The sequence below is a fragment of the Pimephales promelas genome, chromosome 6 (assembly GCF_988280905.1).
Source record: "Pimephales promelas chromosome 6, fPimPro1.hap1.1, whole genome shotgun sequence".
NCBI classification, from domain to species: domain Eukaryota; kingdom Metazoa; phylum Chordata; class Actinopteri; order Cypriniformes; family Leuciscidae; genus Pimephales; species Pimephales promelas.
The window spans coordinates 35404537-35416792 of NC_142774.1; positions in this window are offsets into that span (position 1 = coordinate 35404537).

Below are 12256 nucleotides of genomic sequence, written 5' to 3' on the forward strand. Positions count from 1 at the left end.
TCCTTTGTACACGTATAATATGAAAGAAATAAACCCAAACCGGTTTGCAATAAGTTAATAAAATTGAATCATCTTCTAGTGAGATATTATTGATCTTTGCTATAATTGAAGAGTTCAGATGCAAAAGCCTCTAAGTGCCATTTGAAATTTTCTTCTAGAATGATCATTTTTATCAAGCTTGTATATCTAAGTTCAGTAATTTCACTTAAATTGCAATGAAGATTACCTATTAATTGTCATTTAAATGAAATATAAATATATTGAATATATAAGCTTGATAAAAATGATCATTCTAGAAGAAAATTTCAAATGGCACTTAGAGGCTTTTGCATCTGAACTCTTCAATTGTTCTTGCTCTCATCTTCAGTGATTCTGCGTGTATTTCACTTACGCAACATTGATTCAGTGTTGCTTTTACTATCTATAGATTGGGATCCAAATGAAAACTGAGCAGTGTTAGTTTAATACTGTAGATTTTACTGTGTACCACTAAACATATAACCAGCAACAGATACAGTAACAGTCTTTTACTTTATTAAATAATGTGGCATGCAGGACGAGACCGAGGACCATGAGAGAGCGGTGCGTATCTCTCACGGAGGTGTGAGAACGACAGTGAAGGAAGAGAGAGGCCAGGCCTACTTCCCATAACAAACTACTTAACATAGTAAAATTTGTTTGAAACATTTTCTTGGTCTTTAACCAAGAACACAAAAAGAATCATGGTATGAAACACATAAGCAAGTTTTGTTATAGTTTTGCTGGGATCATACCAGCACCCAAAAGACAACATATGCTGGTGCAGTACTGGATGTTTCAGTTTAAGGGTGCATCATGCAGTCTCCGATCTGTTAATCTGCCAAAAGAAAACACAAGGAGCACAAGGAGAAGCAACACTTTAGTCTGTTTTTTGTTTTTGCCAGCTGTGTTGGTAGTATCCATCTGCCATCTGTAGCATTACTCTGGAGAATCTCTTGTACAAGGTTCCAAGAAAAGCTTTGCTTTACTGTCCCACCATGCAATGCAGATTGTACAACAGTGCCTCTGGAGGAATTTACTCCATCTGTCCTGAGGACAGATGGCACGCCTCAGTCCACTGCGGTCACCCTATGTGGAATGGAGCAGGTGTACACACAAGGCCGGTTGAGTCAAACACTGTGGCTACAAATATTAAATGCAATGCAAGCTGAATCACACAGATTGAGAGGGTTAGGTTCTGTTCTGGTTTATAGCGTTATGTGTTCCGAGTTCCTGTGTTTATTTCCAGTCTCCCTTTGTAGACCTAGTTTCCAAGTTGGTTGTTACCATAGCAACCTATTGTGTCCACCTGCCCCTTGTTAACTCGCATGTACACGACAATGATGTACTAAAGTTTTTGTCCTTTGCGTTTTTCACGTATGGACGACAACACTGTCAAAATGATCCCTTTTCACGGTGAAATTGACTAAAAACACCAGGCCATGTATTTGGTGAGCTTTGTAAAGAAACACTACCAAGACTGAACACATAATACGCAAACGCATGATGTCACCATTCGCACAAATTTGCGTTTTTTTATACTTTACAAAAACTTGCACTTGGAAACCTGTTTCAAAAGTTGTTGTGTAAATCAACACATTCTCATCCCAAGACGTCATCTAACTGACGCTTTTGACCATACGTCAACATCCAACGTTTTAGGGTACCCTTTAACGTCAATTAGATGACGATCCTGGGGTGTCATCTAACTGAGGCTTTACCTTTAACGTAAGTTGGATGACGCGGGTAGGTTTAGGTCTGGGGTTGGGTTAGGATTAGATAGCGTCATCTAACTGACGTTAAAGGGTCCCCTAATACGTCGGATGTTGACGTATGGCCAAAAGCGTCAGTTTGATAACGTCTTGGGATGACTGAAAACGTTTTCTGTTGAAATCGGTTTAGTTGAAAAGAGTCCCTGTTTAGTTTAGTTCCTTGTCCATTGTGTCTGTTTTCAGTGGTTGTTCTGTTCCTGTGTGTTTATAATCTGTTAAAAAGTGTTTGTTTGTATGTTATTGCTTATTACATTTTAACTGTTCCTCATCCTTGCTTCAACCGACTTCGACACAGATATATTATTACACATTTCTGAAACTTATGTGCAAATAAAGTCAACATGAAATGCAGTTAACAAATTATTTTACTTCCATTATCTAACATATTTTGTGTGAAATAGCTCATTCAATGTGAATTTATTTATTTTACTTTACAGAAATTAAAGTTTTATTCAGCAAGGATGCATTTAATTCGTCAAAAGTGGCAGTAACGACTTTTACACTAAAAAACAATGAACATTTTTAAATAAATGCTGTTTTTAACCTTCTATTTGTTAAAGAATTAAAAAATGTATGTATCAGTTTGCACAAAAATATTGGGAAGCACAATTGGTTTAGATGTTTTTGCATCAATAATACATTTTTCTTGAACATAAAATCAACATATTAGAATGATTTCTGAAGGATCATGTGACACTGAAGACTGAAAATTCAGCTTTGCCGATTCACAGGAATAAATTACATGTTAAAAGATATCGGTAACACTTTACAATAAGGTTCGTTAGTTAATATTAGTTAACTACATTAGTTAATATGAACTAATAATGAATAGCACATATACAGCATTTGTTAATCTTTGTTAATGTTATTTTCAACATTTACTAATACTTGATTAAAATCTTGCTAACATTAATTAATGCACCGTGAACTAACATGAACAAATGATGAACAGCTGTATTTTCATGAACTAACATTAACAAAGATGAACAAATGCAGTAACAAATGTATTGCTCATGGTTAGTGCATGTTAGTAAATACATTAACTAATGTTAACTAATGAACCTTATTGTAAAGTGTTACCAAGATATTCAAATAGAAGTTAGTTTTTAAATTGTAATAAACTGACGCTTTCCTTTAGCGTCAGTTAGATGACGCCGTAGGATTGCGTCATGTGACTGACACTAAAGGGTGCCTAAAGGTGACGCCTTGGGGTGAGAATGTGTTGGTATAAGAGACGTCTTTCAAAACCATTCAAAATTTTGAATGGTAGTGTACTGTATGTTGATGAAAGCTTGACTAAACTCTCAAAATTACCAGTTTCTGCTACTTAAACCAATATTCTGAACATTATTGTGATGCAATATTGACTCACCATATGACTAGTTCTAAAAACATTAAAAAGTGTATTTCCTCGCAATGACTGGAAGACACTGGAGAGCCTGAGGTGCTTAAGATCGTTGTGCTGTTACCACGCTGGATCCTATAGGGATGCGACTCAGCTGGTGATGACCTTCATAAGTATGCAGGTAAACAATTACTGCATGCCACAATAAATTAGTTAAATTAGAAACATGCTATCCCCAGCAGACAGAGGGGGAGGTAAAGGATGAGTCCCGTCATTTCATTATGGTGGATACCAAAAAGCACAGCCTGCTTGGGGGCTGCCAAAGATGACTATTTTGTGCGGAAAGATGAATCGAATCAATTTTCTACTTGCAGTGTGCAGACCTTTCATAATGGGCTAAAATGTTGAACCATTAGTAGTTTTGCTGACTTTAGAGTTCCATAGAGATGACAAAACACTATTAAACATAATTTGCTTGTCTTTGAAGTGGACAGAAAACCAAAGAAACAACACTTTTAAATAGTAATGTTTAGCAATTTGTTTTGTGCTGTGTTATTATGGAGACAAGTTGAAAACAAGAAATATTGTTCATAAAGTCAGAATAGAACATACTAACTTACTAACAGAAGTATTGCATGCAATTCCCTGCACCGTGTCATTAGAAAATAAACAACACACTGTAAAAAATAATCCTGTAAAGAAACGGTAAACTACTGGCTGTGGTTGCCAGCATCATGCCGTAAAAATACAGTGTGTTACTGTTTTTGAAATTAACTGCTAAATACTGTATTGTCAGCTATACAGTATAAAACTTTCATTTAACAGTTAAACAGTAACACACCGTATAGTTACGGTATGATGCTGGTAACCACTGCTGCCAGTAGTTTACCGTTTTTTTTTAACAGGATTATTTTTTACAGCAGCTGATACCAATGTATATCTGTTTATTATAAAGGAATTGTGCAAAAATATTCTACTCAGGCAGGACAAAGGCATCATTATGTATTTTCTATGCAACTACAATGTCGTTCAGGCGCGAGCGCACACACACACATACATGTGTGAATGTTTGCGCATTTGTAAATCCATATCTGTGTGTGCACAAGCATGTTTGCGTATATGATTGGGCGCGCATGTGTGTCTGGCAGGGTGACTGAGGGTGATTTGCCTCTAGGCTGCAACAGTCGCGCACGTTCACTGACCCAGCACTGACAAACAATGTCTGCACACACTGGCAACCCAACACCTGCTAAACACTGACAGCACAGACTTCTCACACCTGCATATTAACTTAGGGCTTCAGTATCGAAGAGCATTACGATGCATGCTATATTGCTCTTACAGTCAGGATTTGAACAAATCAGTCTAAGTATTAAACTTAGGGACATCCTGCATTGTTTATGCTATATAATTGATAAATACACTACCAGAAAGTTGTTATTTTTTAATTTTTTAAAGAAGTCTCTTTTGCTCACCAGGGCTGATCAAAATTAAAACAATGTGAAATATTATTATAATTTAAAATAAATGTATATATTTTACAATGTAATTTATTCCTGTGATGCCAAAGCTGACTTTTCAGCATCATTCCTCTAGTCTTCAGTGTCACATGATCCATGTTATGAGTAGAAAACTGTTAATTTTACAAACACGATTTTAAAAGTTAGTATTCGGTGAAAATGTGTTTTTCTGGTTCAAAATATTCAAAATTATAGAGCTGGTCACATATTAGCATGGACAAAGTCAATCACCCGCTACAATTTGGATTCTTGGCAGATGATTCTATCAGGATGAGGAATGGACCGATTGAAGGGCACATCAGTCATTAGTGTGTCCTCAAATATAGTGTGTGTAAGTGGGTGAGGGAATTTCAATACTCTTCATTTCCATATGCAAAGCATGATGGGAACAAACAACGGTGTCTCTAAATAAAACTGCATAAATTAATTAATTCTCTTTAAATAAATTGATAGCCATTTGCCCTTCATTTTATCAGCTTAATCGGTTCCTCAATTCAAGCCTCAAAACTGTGTATATTTCCTTAAAATAATCAGGAAAATGTATCATGGTTTTATTAGGGAAACCACAATTTTCTTACTAAAGCATACACAATTTTTAACATTTATATATGTATATGTAAAATAAAAGAGTTATTTATATATAAGTAAAATAAAAATATATAAAATAATAACAATTATATAAGTACTGTACATCAGTGTAAAAAATAATCCTGTAAAAAAACGGTTGTGGTTACTGTAAAAATACGGTGTGTTGCTGTTTTTGAAAAGATCAGCTAAATACTGTATTGTCAGCTATATAGTATAAAACTTTAATTTAACAGCTATATGCTCTAACACAAAAACAGTAACACCGTATAGTTACGGTATGATGCTGGCAACCACGGCTGCCAGTAGTTTACTGTTTTTTTTAAAGTGTAGGTTATGACATCTGTGATGTTCTGTTTTTTTTATTCTGCATTGATGATGCTGCCTGTCTCACAGCTAATATGTGAACAGTTCAGCAACAAGATCGCGTGTTCTGTGTCCTTGTGTCCTTCGTTCTTTCAATGTAACCTGGCAAGACTGGTCTCCACAAAAACTCAAGTCCATTCTTTGCTTTCTAATTGAGAAAAAGCCTATTTTAAATTGACACTCTGAGGGAGCGTGGTGTGGTTTGTATAATTTTCATTCTATAAGACTGAGGGCCTGCTGAGATCATCAGAACATATGATACACAATCAAAGGAAGGAGATGGCGCTCTGCTGGGAGTGTTAAATATATGAAAAGCAAATTGACTTGAAACCTAAAAATGCAGAATTAATTAATCTCCAGGGTGGCTTTTGGTTGAGGAATGAGCTTTTGTTGCCACCTGATCAAGATCTGCTTCTGTGGGGATATTTATGACAATTTGAGAGTGGCATAAAACACACGTCCATTCTCAGGAAACTTCAGGACACGTGAGAATTACTGTACAAGAATAGATCTAGTGACAAAAAACGGGGGATAAAATAAAGAAGTGAAGGACACCAGTTCAAAATTCTGGCAGCTGTTTGTTTTGATGCTCCCTTATTAAGTTCCTCCATTGGGACGTGTTTATTTCCATTTATGCATGTATTACACCCCCCATGCCTCCACTCCCAATTAGGATGATGTATCGCTGTTATCTAATGATCTGTGCTACTTCAAGTCAAAATAATAGCTAGGCAGACTACTTGTCTTACATATTCACAGTCAGTATAACAACCATTTTTTCACATTTTTCTTTTGTCCGCATCCTCCATTATTTATTACTGGTGTTTGTTAATGCTATAGATGAGACTCAAGACTCATCAGACTCAAAAAAAAATAAAATAAAAATAAATAAATAAATCACACAGCCTAATACAGAAAAGATCAAAACTAAAGGGATGAGAATGCCATTGAATATCATAGAATAATTGGTGGTATGCTCAAAATCTTACAGCAGGTAATATTTAAAAAAAAATATATATAAAAATGTTATATGAAATTAAAATATATAATATGTTATGTTAACTATAATATATGCCATTGAATATTACAGAATAATATTTAAAATAGGAATGCTGGTCAAAATCTAACAGCATGCTATGAATATTTTTTTTTCCTTGCCAAGTATTTTAAAGGACAATTTTACACTATTTTATTTTGTATTAACTTTAATATATATATATATATATACACACATACACATCACATCAGTGAGTTTTGTGTGGAGAACTCATGTTCTCTTCAGAAAATGTGAAAGCTCTTTTTTTATCTTCCCATGATCCTAATTATAAAATAACATGACATGAATTTCTTCTGATCCGGTAGGTCCATGGTGGCTAACTGTCGCCGTTTTCCCAGTTATCACATAATTCTTCATCGGAGAAGAGAAAAGTGTTGACGACTGCAGCAGAGTTCGGCTGGCCTGCGGCTGCATGGCAAACAGTACACAGTCATCTATAACATTTACAGGGTTCATCGCTCATGGAAACCAATCAAAAAATTGCCATATTTGTGGCGGCATAAGTCATTTTCCCCCTCTGATGGAATCAATGAGGTTTACATTTACATTTTCTGGGGAAGTGCGATTCTTCGTGCGAGACAGCTTAAACCTGTGGCAGTCAAAATGAAAAACTAATAGAGCTTTAACAAACACTTTACCGTTTCAATCATATATTTGAGTTTTGTCCAAATTAACCAACCAAACTTTTTTGATCCTTAATCATTTTGTTTTTGTGGTAAGGTTTCCTCTCTCTGTTTTTCTCTATGGGAAATGTAACGACACCGCAGGTATTATATTAGCAGGACGTTGGCATATGGCTCCGCTTTAAATCAATCACATTATAGAGCTATAAGAAGATGGATTTTGATTACAGCACAGATATAAAATTGTCTGATTCTTGATTGTATGTCATCTTAAGCAATGTTCTTTTTAAGTCGTTTCAAATTGTGAATTACATCTTGATGGAACATAGCCAGAGAGACTGAGCTTGAGTTGTGCTGACAGCATCCTGCTACAGCCTCTTATTTCAGAATATGCTCATCAAAATGTAATCTAATGAACCACAACTAACCAAAATAGCCTAAGGAAAAAAAAAATGCTGGCTGAAGAACGAACATCTAATTCCCTCAGGATTGAAAAGTTCAGCATCAGCAATTTCACGTGATTTATGTGGCATGCTGAGTTCAAGAATTTCTTCAGATGGTAATAAATCCACTCTTTAAAAACATTTTTAACATAAGTAACATTCATATATATTTTAGAGTAGTTAAGTCCGCTTAGATTCATGTGATTATGCTGTGGTATTGTCATAATGTCTCTACCTCAACAGACATTGAAAAAGTCACTGTAAAACAACGGTTGTTATGCTATTAAATTAGTTTACTGATCATCCATTTCTGTGCATGTCAATTTCAGATAATAGACAAGAGATGTCTGTAAAATTATCATAATCATTATCTGAGTACAAGAAGACATTTTTGTGTATTTTTCCCCTCCGATGAATCAGTTCCAGGTAATTAAAAGCAGAATAAACTGCCTCTCCAAGCAAAACAGAGTGACATTAATTGACTCAGGGGCTCAAGTGGGCGGGAAATGTGTAGAAAATAGTCTCGATAAGTCAAACCACGAACGTCGTGCGGAGTGATCTGAACTGTATGAAGTTCAGCGAACTTCTGAACCGTATGAACGGCGTTCGGGGATCGACTTATCGAGACTATTTTCAAAGATGGCTCCTGTCTGTGAACTGTCTTCATAAAGTATCTTCTCATTAAACGGTCTGTACACTTACAAAGTTCTCAATGCTTCGGTTTGCATGAAGGGACCCTCATTATGTTACTGTGTTAGTGTGGGGCTATTTTGAGCCTTGTTAGTGGTATAAACTAGCGATTTCTTTTTACTTAGTCAATGCCCCATTATACGCTAAACAGTTTTTAAAGATAAAACTCTTTACATTCGATTATCATGAAAACAAATCTCAGAGAACGATTGACTAGGTACCGATGTTTTAATAGACCAAAGGTTCATTGTTCGCCGGAGTTCTCCTTTAAAATAGCTTGAAAGTAACTGTTTTAGGACCTTTTGAGTTGTGCATTTTCAAAATCTGTCGGCCGTTTTGCAAATCCCATACCCTACCATTAAAATGAGATCAACCTGACCATAAAATCAATTTGGTTAATAGGAATGCTGTTTTAAAAACAACAAGAATGTTGATCCAGGAACATGACACATTAAACAGGGTGATTCATGGCTTCAGTTTAAGTATTCATTTTTATCAGCAGGCTGATTTACGAACCTCAGCAACCTTCCTCAGTGGGTTGTAGATCACCTCTTCTGCCTGGATATATTACACAAAACTGTGCGTAATAACCGCTGAATTGTCTGACCTCCAGCCTATCGGTGTCTGGTGTGACCCTCTGATTTATCTATTACTGGTGACGATTCTTTAGCTGTAAACCATGAGGCACGCCATGTTCTCTGCAAACATAAATAAACCTCTGTTTTGAAAAAATGCTTTTGTTTTGGAGGTTGTGCAGTCAGATTCTTGTTCTCGCCACAGAACTGAGGGAAATCGTCATACATCATTGTGAAGGAGACCATGTGTCCACTGTACTATCGTTTTCAGCTGTTTAGAGAAGAAAGAATGTGTTTCCTTAAAAGGCATCTTATTGGGCATGTAGGATCTTCGAAAATCGTCTGTTGTTCCTGAAACAACATTCCTGTCGAAAAAAAGTCCAAACCCAATTCTTACCCCAAACCTATTGCATTAACTACCCTAAAGGATATAATCAGTTGATAAAGTCATTGTTCAAGCCACAACAAGGATGTTGAGGATAATTTCATCATGTTATAACTTCAAGTTGATACTAGCTTTATATAGCTTTCTCTTCTGGTTTTTGAACATCTTTAAATGGTTTGAGATTCGAATTAAAGAGAGAAATTAATCTTTAGTCATTAAATTCGTTCATCAGTTATTATTAATTTCTTCGGTCTTTAGTCATGATTAAATACATCCATCAGTCTTCATTAAAGCAGCCTATTCATAAAAACAGTATTTTTCCAGCTTTCACATGCGGCAGTGAAATACTGTTAAAGGCAAAGCCGAGTTAATTTGATTATGTCTAATTCACATCTTTTTAATCTGGAAGAATGAACAATTTAAACTGATAAATTGGCAGTATGGGTCATTATAAAGTCAAGTCTCACTATGCGATAGCAATTATAGCAGAACAACAGATGCTGGAAACATTAATTAACACTAACAAAAATCATTCCACTGACAATCAATAATGAATTCAAACTCAAAGGTTAGTTGTTATGTCTGATTAAATTCTGATGAAAGTCTGCTAGATTGTTCCCAAATCTCCTCAGTCTGTGTTTATCAACTGTGGACAATCTCAGTTGTAATATATGGCTTTCTAAGTTGTTTTTACCATCTGCATTGATTTTATAATCAAACCAAGTGCAAATGTGAATCTGGGAACAAACAAGTTTACCACTGAATATTTATAAGAAATTCTGGTTCAACTAGAGTGTAATCTTGCACATCATATTCAAGCTACTGTATGTAATAAGGTGATTTGATTTGAATATGAATTTGTAAATTGAAGAGCAACTAGCATTCGGTGGGAGAGCATGTGATGTGTTTCTGAGTGAAATGAGAGAAGGATGAAGGGGGTTACGACTTAGATGCGTCATCTTTGATTCATTGCCTTCTACAGTCATTGTCCGTTCTGTAGAAGGGATTTTTTGAGCCAATCACTTGAGCTGTAAACGCCTTGAGACTGATCACTCTATAGAACAGGGAACAAAACTATTTCACTCTTTTACAATGCCTTAAAAAAACCGAGTAGGCCTACTAGTGAAGCATACTTCTGATTGATGCCGTTCCAGACCGTTTCTTCCATCCATGGAACACAGATGTTAGAAAAAAGGGTTCATTGGGTTTCTATATATGAAGCATAGGGTTCTTTACTCAACTCCAAAGAACCTTTTATGCTAAAAAAGGTTCTATAATGACAAGAAAGAACCCTTTTGGCACAAAGGTTCTTTATAGGCTATTATTCATTCATATATTACATTATTCTGCAATATTTTGTAGTTGTAATTAAATTATTGTTTATTAAACTGTTGTAGTAACTTAATATCATATTTTCATCATGCTGATTTTTGGAGGAGAAAAACTGAAATGGCACTCTTCGTGTGATATTGATTAACTACATAAAATTATATAAATATTTACATTTTCTAACCCCCATGATGAATGAACCCAAAAGGATCCCAATTATTGAACCCTTAAAGGAGTAATTCACTTTTAAAAAAACTTTTGCTGATAATTTACTCACCCCCATGTCATCCAAGATATCCATGTCTTTCTTTCTTCAGTCGAAAAGAAATTAAGGTTTTTGATGAAAACATTCCAGGATTTTTCTCCATATAATGGACTTCTTTGGGAACCAAACGGTTCAAGGTCCAAATGAGAGTTTCAGTGCAAACTACAAACTGTTCAAAGTGCTTTAAACGATTCCAGACGATGAATAAGGGTCTTATCGAACGAAATGATCACTCATTTAAAAAAAGTTTTATAAGATCAAATGGCCGCCTTGCTCCTGTTCGAACTCGTTTATCAAAATTTGGTTTATTCAATGAACGAAATGGACAAATTGACTTGTTCATTTTGTTCAATGGAAAAGATTTGTTCATTTTGATAAACGAGTTCGAACAGGAGAGACACAAGCGCGCATCACAGAACAGAGCAAGGTGACCATTTGAGCTTATAAAACTTAAACTTTATTATTTTTTTTTAAATGAGCGATTTAAAGCCCTTTGAACAGTTTGCACTGAAAGTGTCTTTTGGACCTTGAACCGTTTGGTTACCAGTAAAGTCCATTATATGGTGAAAAATGTTGGAATGTTTTTATCAAAAACCTTAATTTCTTTTCGACTGAAGAAAGAAAGACATGGACATCTTGGATGACATGGGGGTGAGTAAATTATCAGCAAAAGTTTTTTTTAAAGTGAACTACTCCTTTAAAAAGGGTTCTGTTTAGAACATTTTAGGGGTTCCAAATACGTAGTAATTCTAATATGTAGAACCTTTTAAGGTTATAGAACCTTATTTTCTAAGAGTGTAGAAAGTCTAAAGAAGGCTCACACTCCTCTTTCCCATTAATCCTCATGCGTTTTCACGCTCGAAATTCTAGCGAACTAGCAAAGCTGTCAAACACATCCAACCAGCACATGTTTACATAAAAAAACAATGAAAATGCAGTATAGTCGTATTCAAAAAACATGTTCTGTGTGAATGACCCCTAATGCATTTCTATGCATTGCTGCTTGTCTCTGACTTTTGGAGCACAGCTGGTATTATTTGCATCCTTGCAGTACAGTTGAAATCTAATACACAGAATTGTGTTCTGTGTGTGTGTGTATAAAGTTCTGGTGATAAATCGTGAGGGACAAATACTTCAATTTGTAAAGCATCTTCTCTAGTTACAGCAGTGAATAACTGCCACTCACTGTGATGATGGCACAATCATACTGCGTATCAGATCCAAGGATGGGGCGAAATTGAATTTTGGGTTTGCAGTCTTCAGACCAATGAATCAAAGAACAG